General features: G+C 44.4%; 1 protein-coding gene across 2 annotated transcripts in view; it reads left to right on the top strand.

Moving 5' to 3' along the window:
- Positions 1 to 12255, top strand: part of LOC147649026 (uncharacterized) — a 519865-nt gene that overhangs the window by 165170 nt on the left and 342440 nt on the right. The gene's annotated exons all lie outside the window — the stretch shown is intronic.

Here is a 12255-nt window from a genome sequence, read left to right as displayed (position 1 = left end):
TACGTAACTGTAGAGAAAATGTAAAAAAATAAGATAAAAAATCTACTGCTGCTCTGGCAAAAAGGATGCTTGAATTAAAAACCAGCAAAACTCAGAGAAGATATTTCACCAAAAAAAAAGCCGCTCCAGTAGCCTGTAGTCAAACTGCCAAGTATTATGATGATGATGATGATGATGATGATGATGATGATGATGACATGTCTGATTCCCTTGAAGGAACCTCCAAGACATATACCCAAGGAAAGAAGGATAACCAGGCTTAGAGGGGCCCTGCCTCTAGCCAGGGAGAGGCTAGGGAAAACCATGTTTTTTGGACTGTGTGGATTCATTGGCCTGGCACATCAGAACCATGAAAATATGAGGCCTTGGTTGACACTGTGTGCAGAACCCATCTGCAGTAGGACTCCTGAAGGTGGAAGAACAGCGAGTACCAATTGCCACCTCGACGGTGCACCACCGACAGTGTAGGACAAATCGAGATGCTGTGATCCCCATCCACAAGATGATCCGAGAGCTGGAGAGCCAAGGGGTGGTCAGCAAAACCCACTCACCCTTCAACAGCCCCATCTGGCCTGTGCACAAGTCTGACAGAGAATGGAGATTGACTGTGGACTATCGTGCATTGAATGAAGTGACTCCACCGCTGAGCGCTGCCGTGCCGGACATGCTGGAGCTCCAGTACGAGCTGGAGTCCAAGGCAGCGAAGTGCTACGCCACTACTGACATTGCCAATGCATTTTTCTCCATTCCCCTGGCAGCAGAATGCAGGCCTCAGTTTGCCTTCACGTGGAGGGGAGTGCAGTACATCTGGAACCGACTGGCCCAGGGGTGGAAGCACAGCCCCACCATCTGCCATGGACTGATCCAGGCTGCCCTGGAAAAGGGTGAGGCTCCAGAACATCTACAGTACATAGATGACATCATTGATTGGAGAAATACAGCTGCAGAAGTGTTTGAGAAAGGAGATAAAATCATCCAGATCCTCTGGAAGCTGGTTTTGCCATCAAGAAGAACAAAGTTAAGGGACCAGCTTGTGAGATTCAGTTCCTGGGAGTAAAGTAGCAAGATGGACAGCATCAGATTCCTACTGATGTCATCAACAAGATCACTGCAATGTCTCCACCAACTAATAAGAAGGAAACACAAGCTTTCCTAGGTGCCATAGGGTTTTGGAGAATGCATATCCCTGAATACAGTCAGATTGTGAGCCCTCTTTACCTGGTCACCCAGAAGAGGAATAATTTCCACTGGGTCCCTGAACAACAACAAGCCTTTGCTCAGATCAAGCAGGAGATCGCTCATGCAGTAGCCCTTGGCCCAGTCAGGACAGGACCAGATGTGAAGAACGTGCTCTACTCTGAGCCGGGAGCCATGGTCTGTTCTGGAGCCTTTGGCAGAAGGTGTCTGGTGAGACTCGAGGCCGACCACTGGGATTTTGGAGTCGAAGCTACAGAGGGTCTGAAGCCAACTACACTCCCACAGAGAAAGAAATTTTAGCAGCCTATGAAGGAGTCCAAGCCGCCTCAGAAGTGATTGGCACAGAAGCACAACTCCTCCTGGCACCCCAACTGCCAGTGCTGGGGTGAATGTTCAAAGGAAAGGTTCCCTCTATCCACCACGCCACCGACGCTACATGGAGCAAGTGGATCACCCTCATCACGCAGCGCGCCCGTATTGGAAACCCAAATCGCCCTGGGATTTTGGAGATAATTACAAACTGGCCTGAAGGTCAAAACTTTGGTCTCACTGATGAAGAGGAGCAGGAACAAGTGACACGGGCTGAAGAAGTTCCACCGTACAACCAACTTCCAGCAGAAGAAACACGCTATGCTCTGTTCACTGATGGCTCCTGTCGCATCGTAGGGATGAACCGGAAGTGGAAAGCAGCCGTATGGAGCCCCACACGACAGGTCGCAGAGGCCACTGAAGGAGAAGGTGGATCAAGCCAACTTGCAGAACTCGAAGCTGCTCAGCTGGCTTTGGATATTGCTGAAAGAGAGAGGTGGCCAAAGCTCTACCTCTCCACGGATTCATGGATGGTGGCCAATGCTCTGTGGGGATGGTTGGAGAGGTGGAAAGAGGCTAATTGGCAGCATAGAGGAAAACCAATTTGGGCTGCGAAAGAGTGGAAAGATATTGCTACCAGGGTAGGGAGACTACCAGTGAAAGTCCACCACGTAGATGCCCATGTCCCCAAGAATAGAGCTAATGAGGAACAGCAAAATAATAAGAAGGTAGATCAAGCTGCAAAGATACAAGTGTCAAAAATAGATTTGGATTGGGAACATAAGGGAGAATTGTTCCTAGCCCGATGGGCTCATGATGCCTCAGGTCATCAGGGTAGAGATGCCACCTATAAGTGGGCACGAGACCGAGGGGTGGATTTAACCATGGACAGCATTTCTCCAGGTTATCCATGACTGTGAGACGTGTGCCACGATCAAACAGGCCAAGCAGTTGAAGCCCCTCTGGTACAGTGGGCGTTGGTCCAGATACAAGTATGGGGAGGCCTGGCAGATTGACTACATCACACTGCCCCAAACCCGCCAAGGCAAGCGCTACGTGCTCACAATGGTAGAAGCCACCACTGGATGGTTGGAAACCTACCCTGTGCCTCATGCCACTGCCTGGAACATCATCCTGGGACTTGAAAAGCAGATTTCACATTTTGAGGCATGGCACCCCTGAGAGGATTGAGTTAGACAATGGGACTCATTTCAAGAACAGCCTTATAAACACCTGGGATAGGGAACATGGCATTGAGAGGGTGTACCATATCCCCTACCATGCACCAGCAGCTGGGAAAGTGGAGAGGTACAATGGACTGTTAAAAACCACCTTAAAGGCACTGCGTGGAGGATCTTTGAAAAACTGGGAGCAACATCTAGCAAAGGCCACCTGGTTAGTCAACACCAGAGGTTCCACCAACCGAGCAGGTCCTGCCCAGTCTGAGTCTTTCCATGCAGTAGATGGAGACAAAGTCCCAGTGGTACATGTCTGCTAGGGAGGACAGTTTGGGTCAATTCTACCTCAAGTACAGACAAACCCATTTGTGGGGTTGTCTTTGCTCAAGGACCAGGTTGTACATGGTGGATAATGCAGAGAGATGGAACAACACGATGTGTACCTCAGGGAGACCTGATCCTTGGGTAAAAGGTTACTGCCATTGTCTGTACATTAAACGACGCAGACATGAAATAGAAGGAAATGTGTAAGTGTTGAAGGTACGAGCAAGTGAAAGATGGTGTTTTGAGTGAATAAAATGACAGAGAGGGGAATCCTGTAGCTCTCCAGCGTGGGGGTCTGGATTCAGTAGCTTGGTGTGAGACGTGACAAGAGTATGATAGATATATTGCTTGCATTTTTTGGGTGGAGCGGAGAAGTTTTTATGTATGTATATGTGTGCAGAGTTAGAATGTTAGTTTTGGCAGTAAGTTGACACTATGGGGATAAGAGGTGGAATGTCTTGGGTTGATTATGATGTTAAATTGTATCCCCATTCTTCCACCTAGCCCAGACACAGGTTTTGTAGTCTTAAAATTTCATCTAAGAGTAAAAGGGAGTGGAAAAGAAGCACCGAGTCTGTTATCAGAGACTGTACTTGCTCCCCCTGCATCGGGAATTTTGACTACAGCACAGACAGACAACAAGACATAGATCACCTTGGCTTTTCAGATCCTTGGAAGGACGTGATGTGCAGACACACACCACTGGAGCTGGGCTCTGAAGTAGGAATACAGCAGCTAGTTCATCTATTTCTGGAACAATCCACGGGGGACATGAGGTGGAAACTCCAAAAGCTTTGGGGGGCAGATGGGTGAAACTTAAAAGCCTTATTGGAAGAGGCATGGAGCGTTTTCAGCAATTGAGAAGAGGGATATAAGCAAGAAATGGAGAAGCTAGTAGCAGTGGTACAGGAGGAAGGAAAAGTGAAAGGAAGGGATGGACAAGGACCACCCAAACGAGGCCCGTCTCGACTGGGTAGAGACCAATGTGTGTACTGTGGAGAATTTGGCCACTGGAAAAATGAGTGTCCAAAGTGGAAGTGAGATGGCCAAAAGAAAGAAGGGAAAGGAGGGGTGGTTGCAGTCACACATCCACAAGAAAACTGAAGGGGACTCAGGGAGTCCACCCCAGCAGACCCTCTGGTTATAAAAATGAAACTGGGAAAAAAAATGAAAAGAAGTAAAATTTTTAATTCATTTTTAAAATATACCCCTTAGCTCATGGCCCATGAGCACACCTCTGAGTGGTGTGAAAATGGGAGGAGAGGGCAGAGTTTGTGCCTGGGTGACTGCCATTTGTAGAAATGAAAACCCACGAGGAAACTGTTTCTTTTGGAGAACTCTCCATGGAATGACAAGAGCAAACTCCTCTCCCTGCACAGACTGATGAAAAGACTATTGTATAGTTGGCACTGCTTTAACATCCCAGGTTTTGTCTCTGCCGTGTCACTTGGGAATCGAAAAGTTGGTTGCGTGGGGAGGAAAGATTTCTAACACTTTTATGCCTGTTTCTTATTCTTGTAGTCCTGATCATAAAGTTTCTTTACTCCTATTCAGTTTTAAGCCTGTTTTGCCCTTCTCCTCATACATATCTCACAGCAAGAAAGAAGTACTCTGGTGATTTTAGCTAGAGCTAAAACCCACCACACTCAGCCACTCCTGACAGGACTTGTGCTCCAGACCCCTCAGCAGCCTTGTTGCCCTTCTCTGGACACGCTCCAGCCCCTCCATGGCCTTCCTCAATTGGGGGCCCAGCACTGGACACAGCACTCGAGGTGTGGCCTCAGCAGTGCCCAGCACAGGGGAAGAATCCCTGCCCTGCTCCTGCTGGCCACCCCATTCCTGATGCAGGCCAGGGGCCATTGGCCTTCTTGGCCACCTGGGCACACTGCTGCCTCATGTCCAACCTGCTGTCCATCAGTGGCCCAGCTCCCTTTCTGCCTGGCCGCTGTCCAGCCACTCTGTCCCCAGCCTGGAGCACTGCAGGCCTTGTTGTGGCCAAAGTGCAGGAGCCGGCACTTGGTCTTGTTCAACCTCACCTTGTTGGCTTTGGGCCCTGCATCCAGCCTGTTCAGCTCCCTGTGCAGAGCCCTCCTGCCCTCCAGCACATCCACACTCCCAGCCAGCTTGGTGTCAGAATGGTTCCATGAGGCCCTGCAGTGTCACAATGGTCTCCACGGTTCCATGACACTCCGTGGAGTCACAGTGGATCCTTGGTTCTTTGGGCCCTGCAGTGTCACAGTGGATCCTTGGTGCTTTGGGCCCCAATTGGATGATGATTTTGTGAACCCTGCCTTTTACCCTTTCCAGGATATCTCTGATTAGCTGATGTTTTGTACCTTCCCTTTGAACCACCTCCCTTTTTCAGCTGTTACACGCTCGCATTTTCTGTCTTTTGCCCCCAAGATTCCCCAGCACAATAAATCCTCTATTATCCCATGTAAAAGACCTCCCTCTCGTCCTTGCCCCCTCAACTTCCAGAGGAGCACTTCCCTGAGGAGGACTTCCCTGCAGCCCCTGTCCAGTGGACCAAAGGAGGGTGAGTGTACCCCAAGTTAGGCTGAGGGTGCTCACAAGTTGTGGGAAGGGTGCATTGCTCCCCGGGGGTGCTGGAGGGGGGCCATGAACCTACAGGCCAGGATAGTTGGCTGTGGAAAGCACCCTGTCCCTGAGACTGGCCCTGGAACTTTGATCTTTAGTTTGTTAAGTTGTTTCTTTTGCAGCAGGGGAGGGTGGATTTTTGCTGTGCTGGCAGCTTAACATCAAGGAAAATGGGTGTGAAATTATCGGCACAGCAGAGAGGGATCTGTTTTCCAATTTTGGGTACCCTGGAGGGTGGTGTAATAAATGGAATTGATTTGTGCTCACTAAATTGTAACTGTTATTAAAGTTACTATTAGAAGCAATCAAAAGAATCAGTGTTACAATGCAGATGCACCCCTTTACAGATGTTACATGTTAAAACTGAGGTACAGGATGTAGTTTGGAAGATAAGTGATGTCTCAGGATGAAAAAGGCCTTGAGATGGACAAAATTAGAATGACTTTAGGCATTGGGCCTAAAAATCAGTAAATATCAGACTAATGAGTAGACTGACATAACAACGCTTAGTACACACCCACAAACCTGAAAGGTTATCCAAAGGACAACGAGGAAGAGGAGAAGCCTTCAGCAAAAGACCCCAAAAGCAGACTGAAGACCCCCTTAGAACAAGTGAGGCATGTGTTGTGAAGAAAAGTGACTTAGAGTCAGAAAAATTGGAAATAGGAGGAAACTTCTGGCATAATGAATATGTATAAGTATACAGTATACAAGTTTATCTTGAAGTGCTTTGTTTCATACGTGAGGTGGGGTGAGAAGCCCCCCCCCCGTACCCTGGTCAGTTTTGCTTATGCCTTAACCATTTGTAACCACTGGCCAATTATACTCACATATATATAGAAATATATACCTGAATATATCTACTAAATTGTACCTTTTTTTACTAAATTGTAAACATGGGACCCCAAAGTCTAAAAGAGAAATAAGACAGTTCCTGTCTTTTGGGGTACTGTAGGCAGTGGATAGAAGGTTTTAGTGGAAAAGTGAATTTTTTATAAGAATAATTAACCACAAATCACCTGAAATGGACTAAAAAAGGCCAGGAAAGCTTTGAGCAAGTTAGAGAAGCACTATTGCAGGCTCCTGTACTAAGCCTTCCTGACTCAGATAAGCCTTTTCAATTATTTGTTAATATAGCCAATCAAACGGCTTATGGAGTGTTGACCCAAGATTGAGCAGAAAGCTGAAAACCTGTGGGATATTACTCCAAGTTCTTAGATCCAGTTAGTAAAGGTTGGCCAACACACTTACAAGCTCTGGTAGCAACTGCTGTGTTAGTGGAAGAAGCCTGAAAGGTAACCTTTGGAGCACTGCTAGAACTATACACCTCCCACAATATTAGGGGAATTCTTGCTCAGAAAGCTGAAAAATGGTTGACTGATAGCCAAATATTAAAATATGAGGGTATTTTGATAACTTCCCCAGAACTGGAACTAAAAGTGACAAATGTACAAAGCCCTGCTCAGTTTCTATATGGAGACCCAGGGGAGGGATTAATACATGACTGCATAGAAGTTCTAGAACTGCAAACAAAAATACACCCAGACTTAAGGGAACAAGAATTACAAACAGGGGATAAATTATTTATAGACGGATCATCTCGAATAATAGACGGAAGAAGAAAATCTGGGTATGCCATAATCAGTGGAGAAAAACTGGAAGTAAAAGAATCGGCTCCTCTTAGCCCGTCCTGGTCAGCACAAGCCTGTGAGCTCTAGGCACTGTCACCTGCATTGCAGTTATTGAGAGATGGGGAAGGGACTATTTATACAGACTCCAAATATGCCTTTGGAGTAGTGCATAGCTTTGGAAACATCTGGAAAGAAAGAGGACTTATAAATACTCAGGGGAAAGAATTAATACATCGAGGGTTAATAATTCAGATACTCGAAGCTTTGAAAGGTCCAAAAAACACAGCAGGAGTTCATGTAAAAGGCCACCAGAGGGGGAGAGATATTAAGACACAGGGAAATAATTTCACTGATGAAGAGGCAAAGAAAGCATCCCTAAAGGAGAACAAAAGCAGGAATACAAAATGAAACACCATCTTTTTCTGAGGCAGAAGTAGAAGCTATAAAGGGACTGGGAGCCACTCTTAAGGAAGGACAATGGACTCTTCCTGATGGTAGGAATATGATACCAAAGTCTCTGGCTTAACAGATCCCTGACAACTTACATCGACAAACTCACTGGGGAACAAGAGCACTTTGTGATCAATTCCTAAAATTTGATGGGTGTATTGGAATATTTGAGATTGGAAAACAAGTTACCCCGGGATGTATAACTTGCCAAAAAGTAAATAAAAGGGCGCTAAGGAGTCGTTTTCTGGAGGCCCTCAGATGGCCTACAGGCCTTTTGAAAAGATTCAAGTGGATTTTACTGAACTACCCAGAATGGGCCAATGGAAATATTTATTAGTTATAGTAGATCAATTAACTCAGTGGGTGGAAGCATATCCTGCAGCTCCAGCTACAGCTCAAACAGTAGCAGAAATTTTGTTGGAACATATTATCCCAAGATTTGGATTAGTACAAGTTATTGATTCAGATCAGGGTACTCACTTCACTTCAGGGGTAATCAAAAGTTTAAGTCAGGCGTTAGGAATTACTTGGGAATATCACACCCCGGGGCATCCTGAGAGCTCAGGACGAGTTGAAAGGATGAATCAAACTATAAAACAGCAACTAACTAAAAATTATAGAAACCAAATTGCTGTGAACCAGGTGTCTTCCTTTATCTCTGTTAAATATTAGAACCAAGCCCCTCTCTGAAACAGGGATTTCACCGTATGAGATGTTATATGGATTGCCTTATCCCCAAGGCATGATGATGAATCCTTCACTAGTCGGGGACAAAACCATCCAGGGATATATTACAACCATTGCCAGAAATTTGAGAGAGTTGAGAGAAAAAGGCATTTTAGCTCAGAAAATTCCCCTCGACTTCCCAATACATTCTATTCAACCAGGACAATATGTGTTGATAAAATGCTGGAAAGGGGAAAGTCTAGAACCTCGGTGGGAAGGACCATTTCTTGTTCTTTAACCACAGAAACCGCAGTTTGAACAGCAGAAAAAGGCTGGACTCATGATTCATGGGTAAAAGGACCTATACCAAATAAAAACTGGAAAATTATTTTGACACCAGGAGACCTAAAAGTAAAATTGAAAAAGAGTTAAAACAAATGGAATCATTTTACTAAAGTCTGAAAAGAAAACAGCCTAAAATGAACTTGTAGCTGATCAACACACGGCTGAGGAGAGTGCTGGGTGCCCACAGGCCAAAGGTCACATGAAAAATCGTTTTTGCCTCTGGATTTCACGTAATCCTGCAATACGCTCAGTGTGCCATCCACATGTAGAAAGAATAACACCACCCCAGGATATCCAAGATACCCTTAGTGCAGAAAGATCAGAAACTGTCATCCCACAGAGAGTGGTTTCTTTTTTTCAACAGGGTTGTAGCAAACAGGGTCATTTGTGTGCCCCTTCCTGTATAGCAAAACGTGAGCGGTGTGAAGCGATAAGAATTAAAAGGATAAGACAACGACATCGGTATAGGACAGCTGGACCCTGGGACCAAGGAGATGGAGCTTTTGTAATCAATTGTATACAATGTTTTAGCAGGGTGGAGAGGGACTTTAAACTGGGCAATTGGGCTTCAGCACAAGTTAGCATTAACACTCACCTGCAGCAATTTAGAATAGAAGATCAAGCACAGAGAGCATTTGTTTATTTAGCTTACTGCTCAGAATGAATGGTGGCTTTAAGGACACTGCAAGAGCAACAGAGAGTAATACAAGTGTGATGTGGATACAATAAGATTTCTCCTGATAATTAATCAGTAAAGAGTTTGTGCTTTATGATTGCAACTAACTTTAATCCATTAGAGAAAAGAGGCATTCTGGATTGGCTGCTGACAGGAACTCCATTAAATCCGGACGCAGAACAACGCAGATGGGAAAGAATCCGACGCTTTTTGGATCTGTGGGAACAACCGAGACGGATTGAAAATATTTTAACACTCCCTCAGAGAATAACATTAATAGATTTTGTCAGTGAATTACAACTCCATAGGAAGAAACTAGTAACATCTATTACCAAAAAGGTACAAGAACAAATAACACTATGGAGTTGTACTAAGCACGGTTTAGAGTGTCGCCCATGGATTCATGTTGTTTGTAATAATTGCCTTGATTCATGGTGGAGAGTAACCAGAGTAAATGAAAGAGAAAGAAAATTGATATGCTCAGCTTGTTTACATCGTGTGCTTCATCAGTTAACTTTGGGAAAGTGTTTTAGTGATTTTTTTAGGAATATCTTTGAGACACAAGGATGGATCTCTGGATGCAGCTGTTTGATTAATAGAGAATTTGGACCAAAGAATCCTTGCTGTATTAGCTTTTGAATGGGTAAAAGAGAGAACAATTCATAATATTATAATCCAGAGCACCATAATTAACAGCTGCTGTGGAGAAGAGATTTGTGTACCGTGCCACAGACACATTTCTGATAAAAACTGGCATCGTGAGTGTGCCTGTTGGTGGTGATGAAGGTGTAACAATCACCCCAGCGTCCAGAAAAGAAGATAACCTGACCAGTTGGGTCATAAATTGAAGTTGTAGTTGGCACATCTCTAGAGCTTTGATAATTTAGTAAATTTGGTTTATACAGGTAAGTTTTGGCTTTAAAAGGAAATGAATAAATAGCAGGCTAGCCCAAAGGAAGGGATAAGTCAATGCTGCAAAATCTGTGCCGTTCTTGAAACCAACCACTAAAATGGCTCAGGTGAATATGATGAGACCAAAGGTAGCGGTGAGATGGAACGAGTCAATGGCGAGATCCCAGGATTTAAACTTTGCTACCAAGAGGACTGGCACCTCGGCCCTTGGCTGCAACCCAAGGGGCCCTGAGGAAGGCAGAAAGTTAAAAGTGCTGAGGATTACTTTCACTGTGTTTATGATGATACCTTTGGTGATGGGCCAAAGCTCTAAAGCTGAATGGGAAGCAGCACAAGGGCCAGCCACAAGGAAGCAAACTATGCAAAAACAAAGTATCAGTAATTCCCACCCATGTGACAAATGTAATCAAAGGATCAAAGATAAGATGGAGTCTGTGTTTGTAGCACATTCATATGGTAATGTGGCCTGTTACAATCACAAGAATTTTCTGGACATCTGTGTTAAAAATAGGAAAATGTATTGGGTAGGAAAAAATCTGGGATTTAAGGGACGAGCTCCTTATCCTCATAATGATCAAATCTGTCCTCAATATGAAAAATTCTTCTGTTTTGAGAAAGACAAAAATGAGAATGAGCCAAATATAAATATAGCATTAAAAGAGAAAAAAGAAATAGAGAAAAGTGTGAAAAAGATTCCAGAGAAAGAATTAGAAGAATTGAATCAATTGTATAAACAATTAAAAGAAAAATATAGCGACTGGGATTTGCCAACTACAACTAAAAAACTTTTTGTAGATTTGATGCAAGAGATTGCTACAGAACTAGGATTATCCAAATGCTGGGTTTGTGAGGGGCTCAGGATGGCTGAGAGGTGGCCATGGAGAGGTGAGAGTTCAGCTCCAGAGCAATTTTTAAAATGGAACCATACTCAAATCTGCGAGACATTAAAACAACCTGGAGGATGGATTTTGAGTCACCAAGTAATTGGGACAGTTTGTATAACTCGAGGAGGAAAGAAATACAATGAAGTGGTAGAATATACCCCTTGTACATCTACCCTAGGAGCAAATTCAGAGAACAATACAAAAGCCTGGCAACCAAAAACTCCTGCTGGATACTGGGGAATAATGAAAGAAACTAATTGTCAGTGGGATAACCATATTGATTTGTGTCGGTATAAAAGTCCTGGAGCCAACCCTTACCAATCCATCAGTAACCTAAAATTTTATTGGGAACAACCAGGTACAACAAGTAACAAAGGGAAAGCCCCTGATGGAATATATTGGATTTGTGGACAAAGAACATAGAGTGAATTACCCCAAAAGTGGAAAGGAACTTGTACCTTAGGAATTATACAACCCTCCTTCTTTGTTATACCAAGGTCCAGGACTAATATGTTAGGAACACCACTTTAGGAAACACTAGAAAGGAATAAAAGGGACTTGAACTTTTGAAACACTGGAAATATTTATTATTTTTTTCTTTATAATTAAATATAATTATTTAATAAAACTATATATATTTTTAATAATTCTATTATTCAAAATTTTCACTACCAAATTTTAGGTTTCCATAAAAGTATTCATATCTTTTTAGCAGCTAAACAATTATTGCTCATTGGTTCTAAGTAACAAAATTCTCTTCGCTAATGAATTGACCACTATTTCTCCCACTTTATGCTAATTAGTCCAATTTTTATTTCTTTGGGGTCTATGGAGACATTTCTGGGGCACATTTGGGGCAGTTTTGGGTCAGGGGAGGGAATTCAGAGAGAACTTCAGGGTCTGGAGGACGCTTGGGGGAGCCGGGTGAGAACTGGGAGGGGCACTTAGGGATTCTGTGGGACGATTCGGGGTCCGGGGCAGCACCTGGGGGTCCAGGGGGGCACTTGGAGGTCAGGGAGGGGAATCTGGGGGCGCTTCGGGGTCCGGGCGGGCACTTGGGGGGCTCTACCAGGGCTCTCTGGGCC

The sequence above is a fragment of the Cyanistes caeruleus genome, chromosome 28 (assembly GCF_971803275.1).
Source record: "Cyanistes caeruleus chromosome 28, bCyaCae1.hap1.1, whole genome shotgun sequence".
Lineage (NCBI taxonomy): Eukaryota > Metazoa > Chordata > Aves > Passeriformes > Paridae > Cyanistes > Cyanistes caeruleus.
Note: the sequence above shows the minus strand (reverse complement) of the source record. Positions and strands in the feature narration are given on the sequence as shown.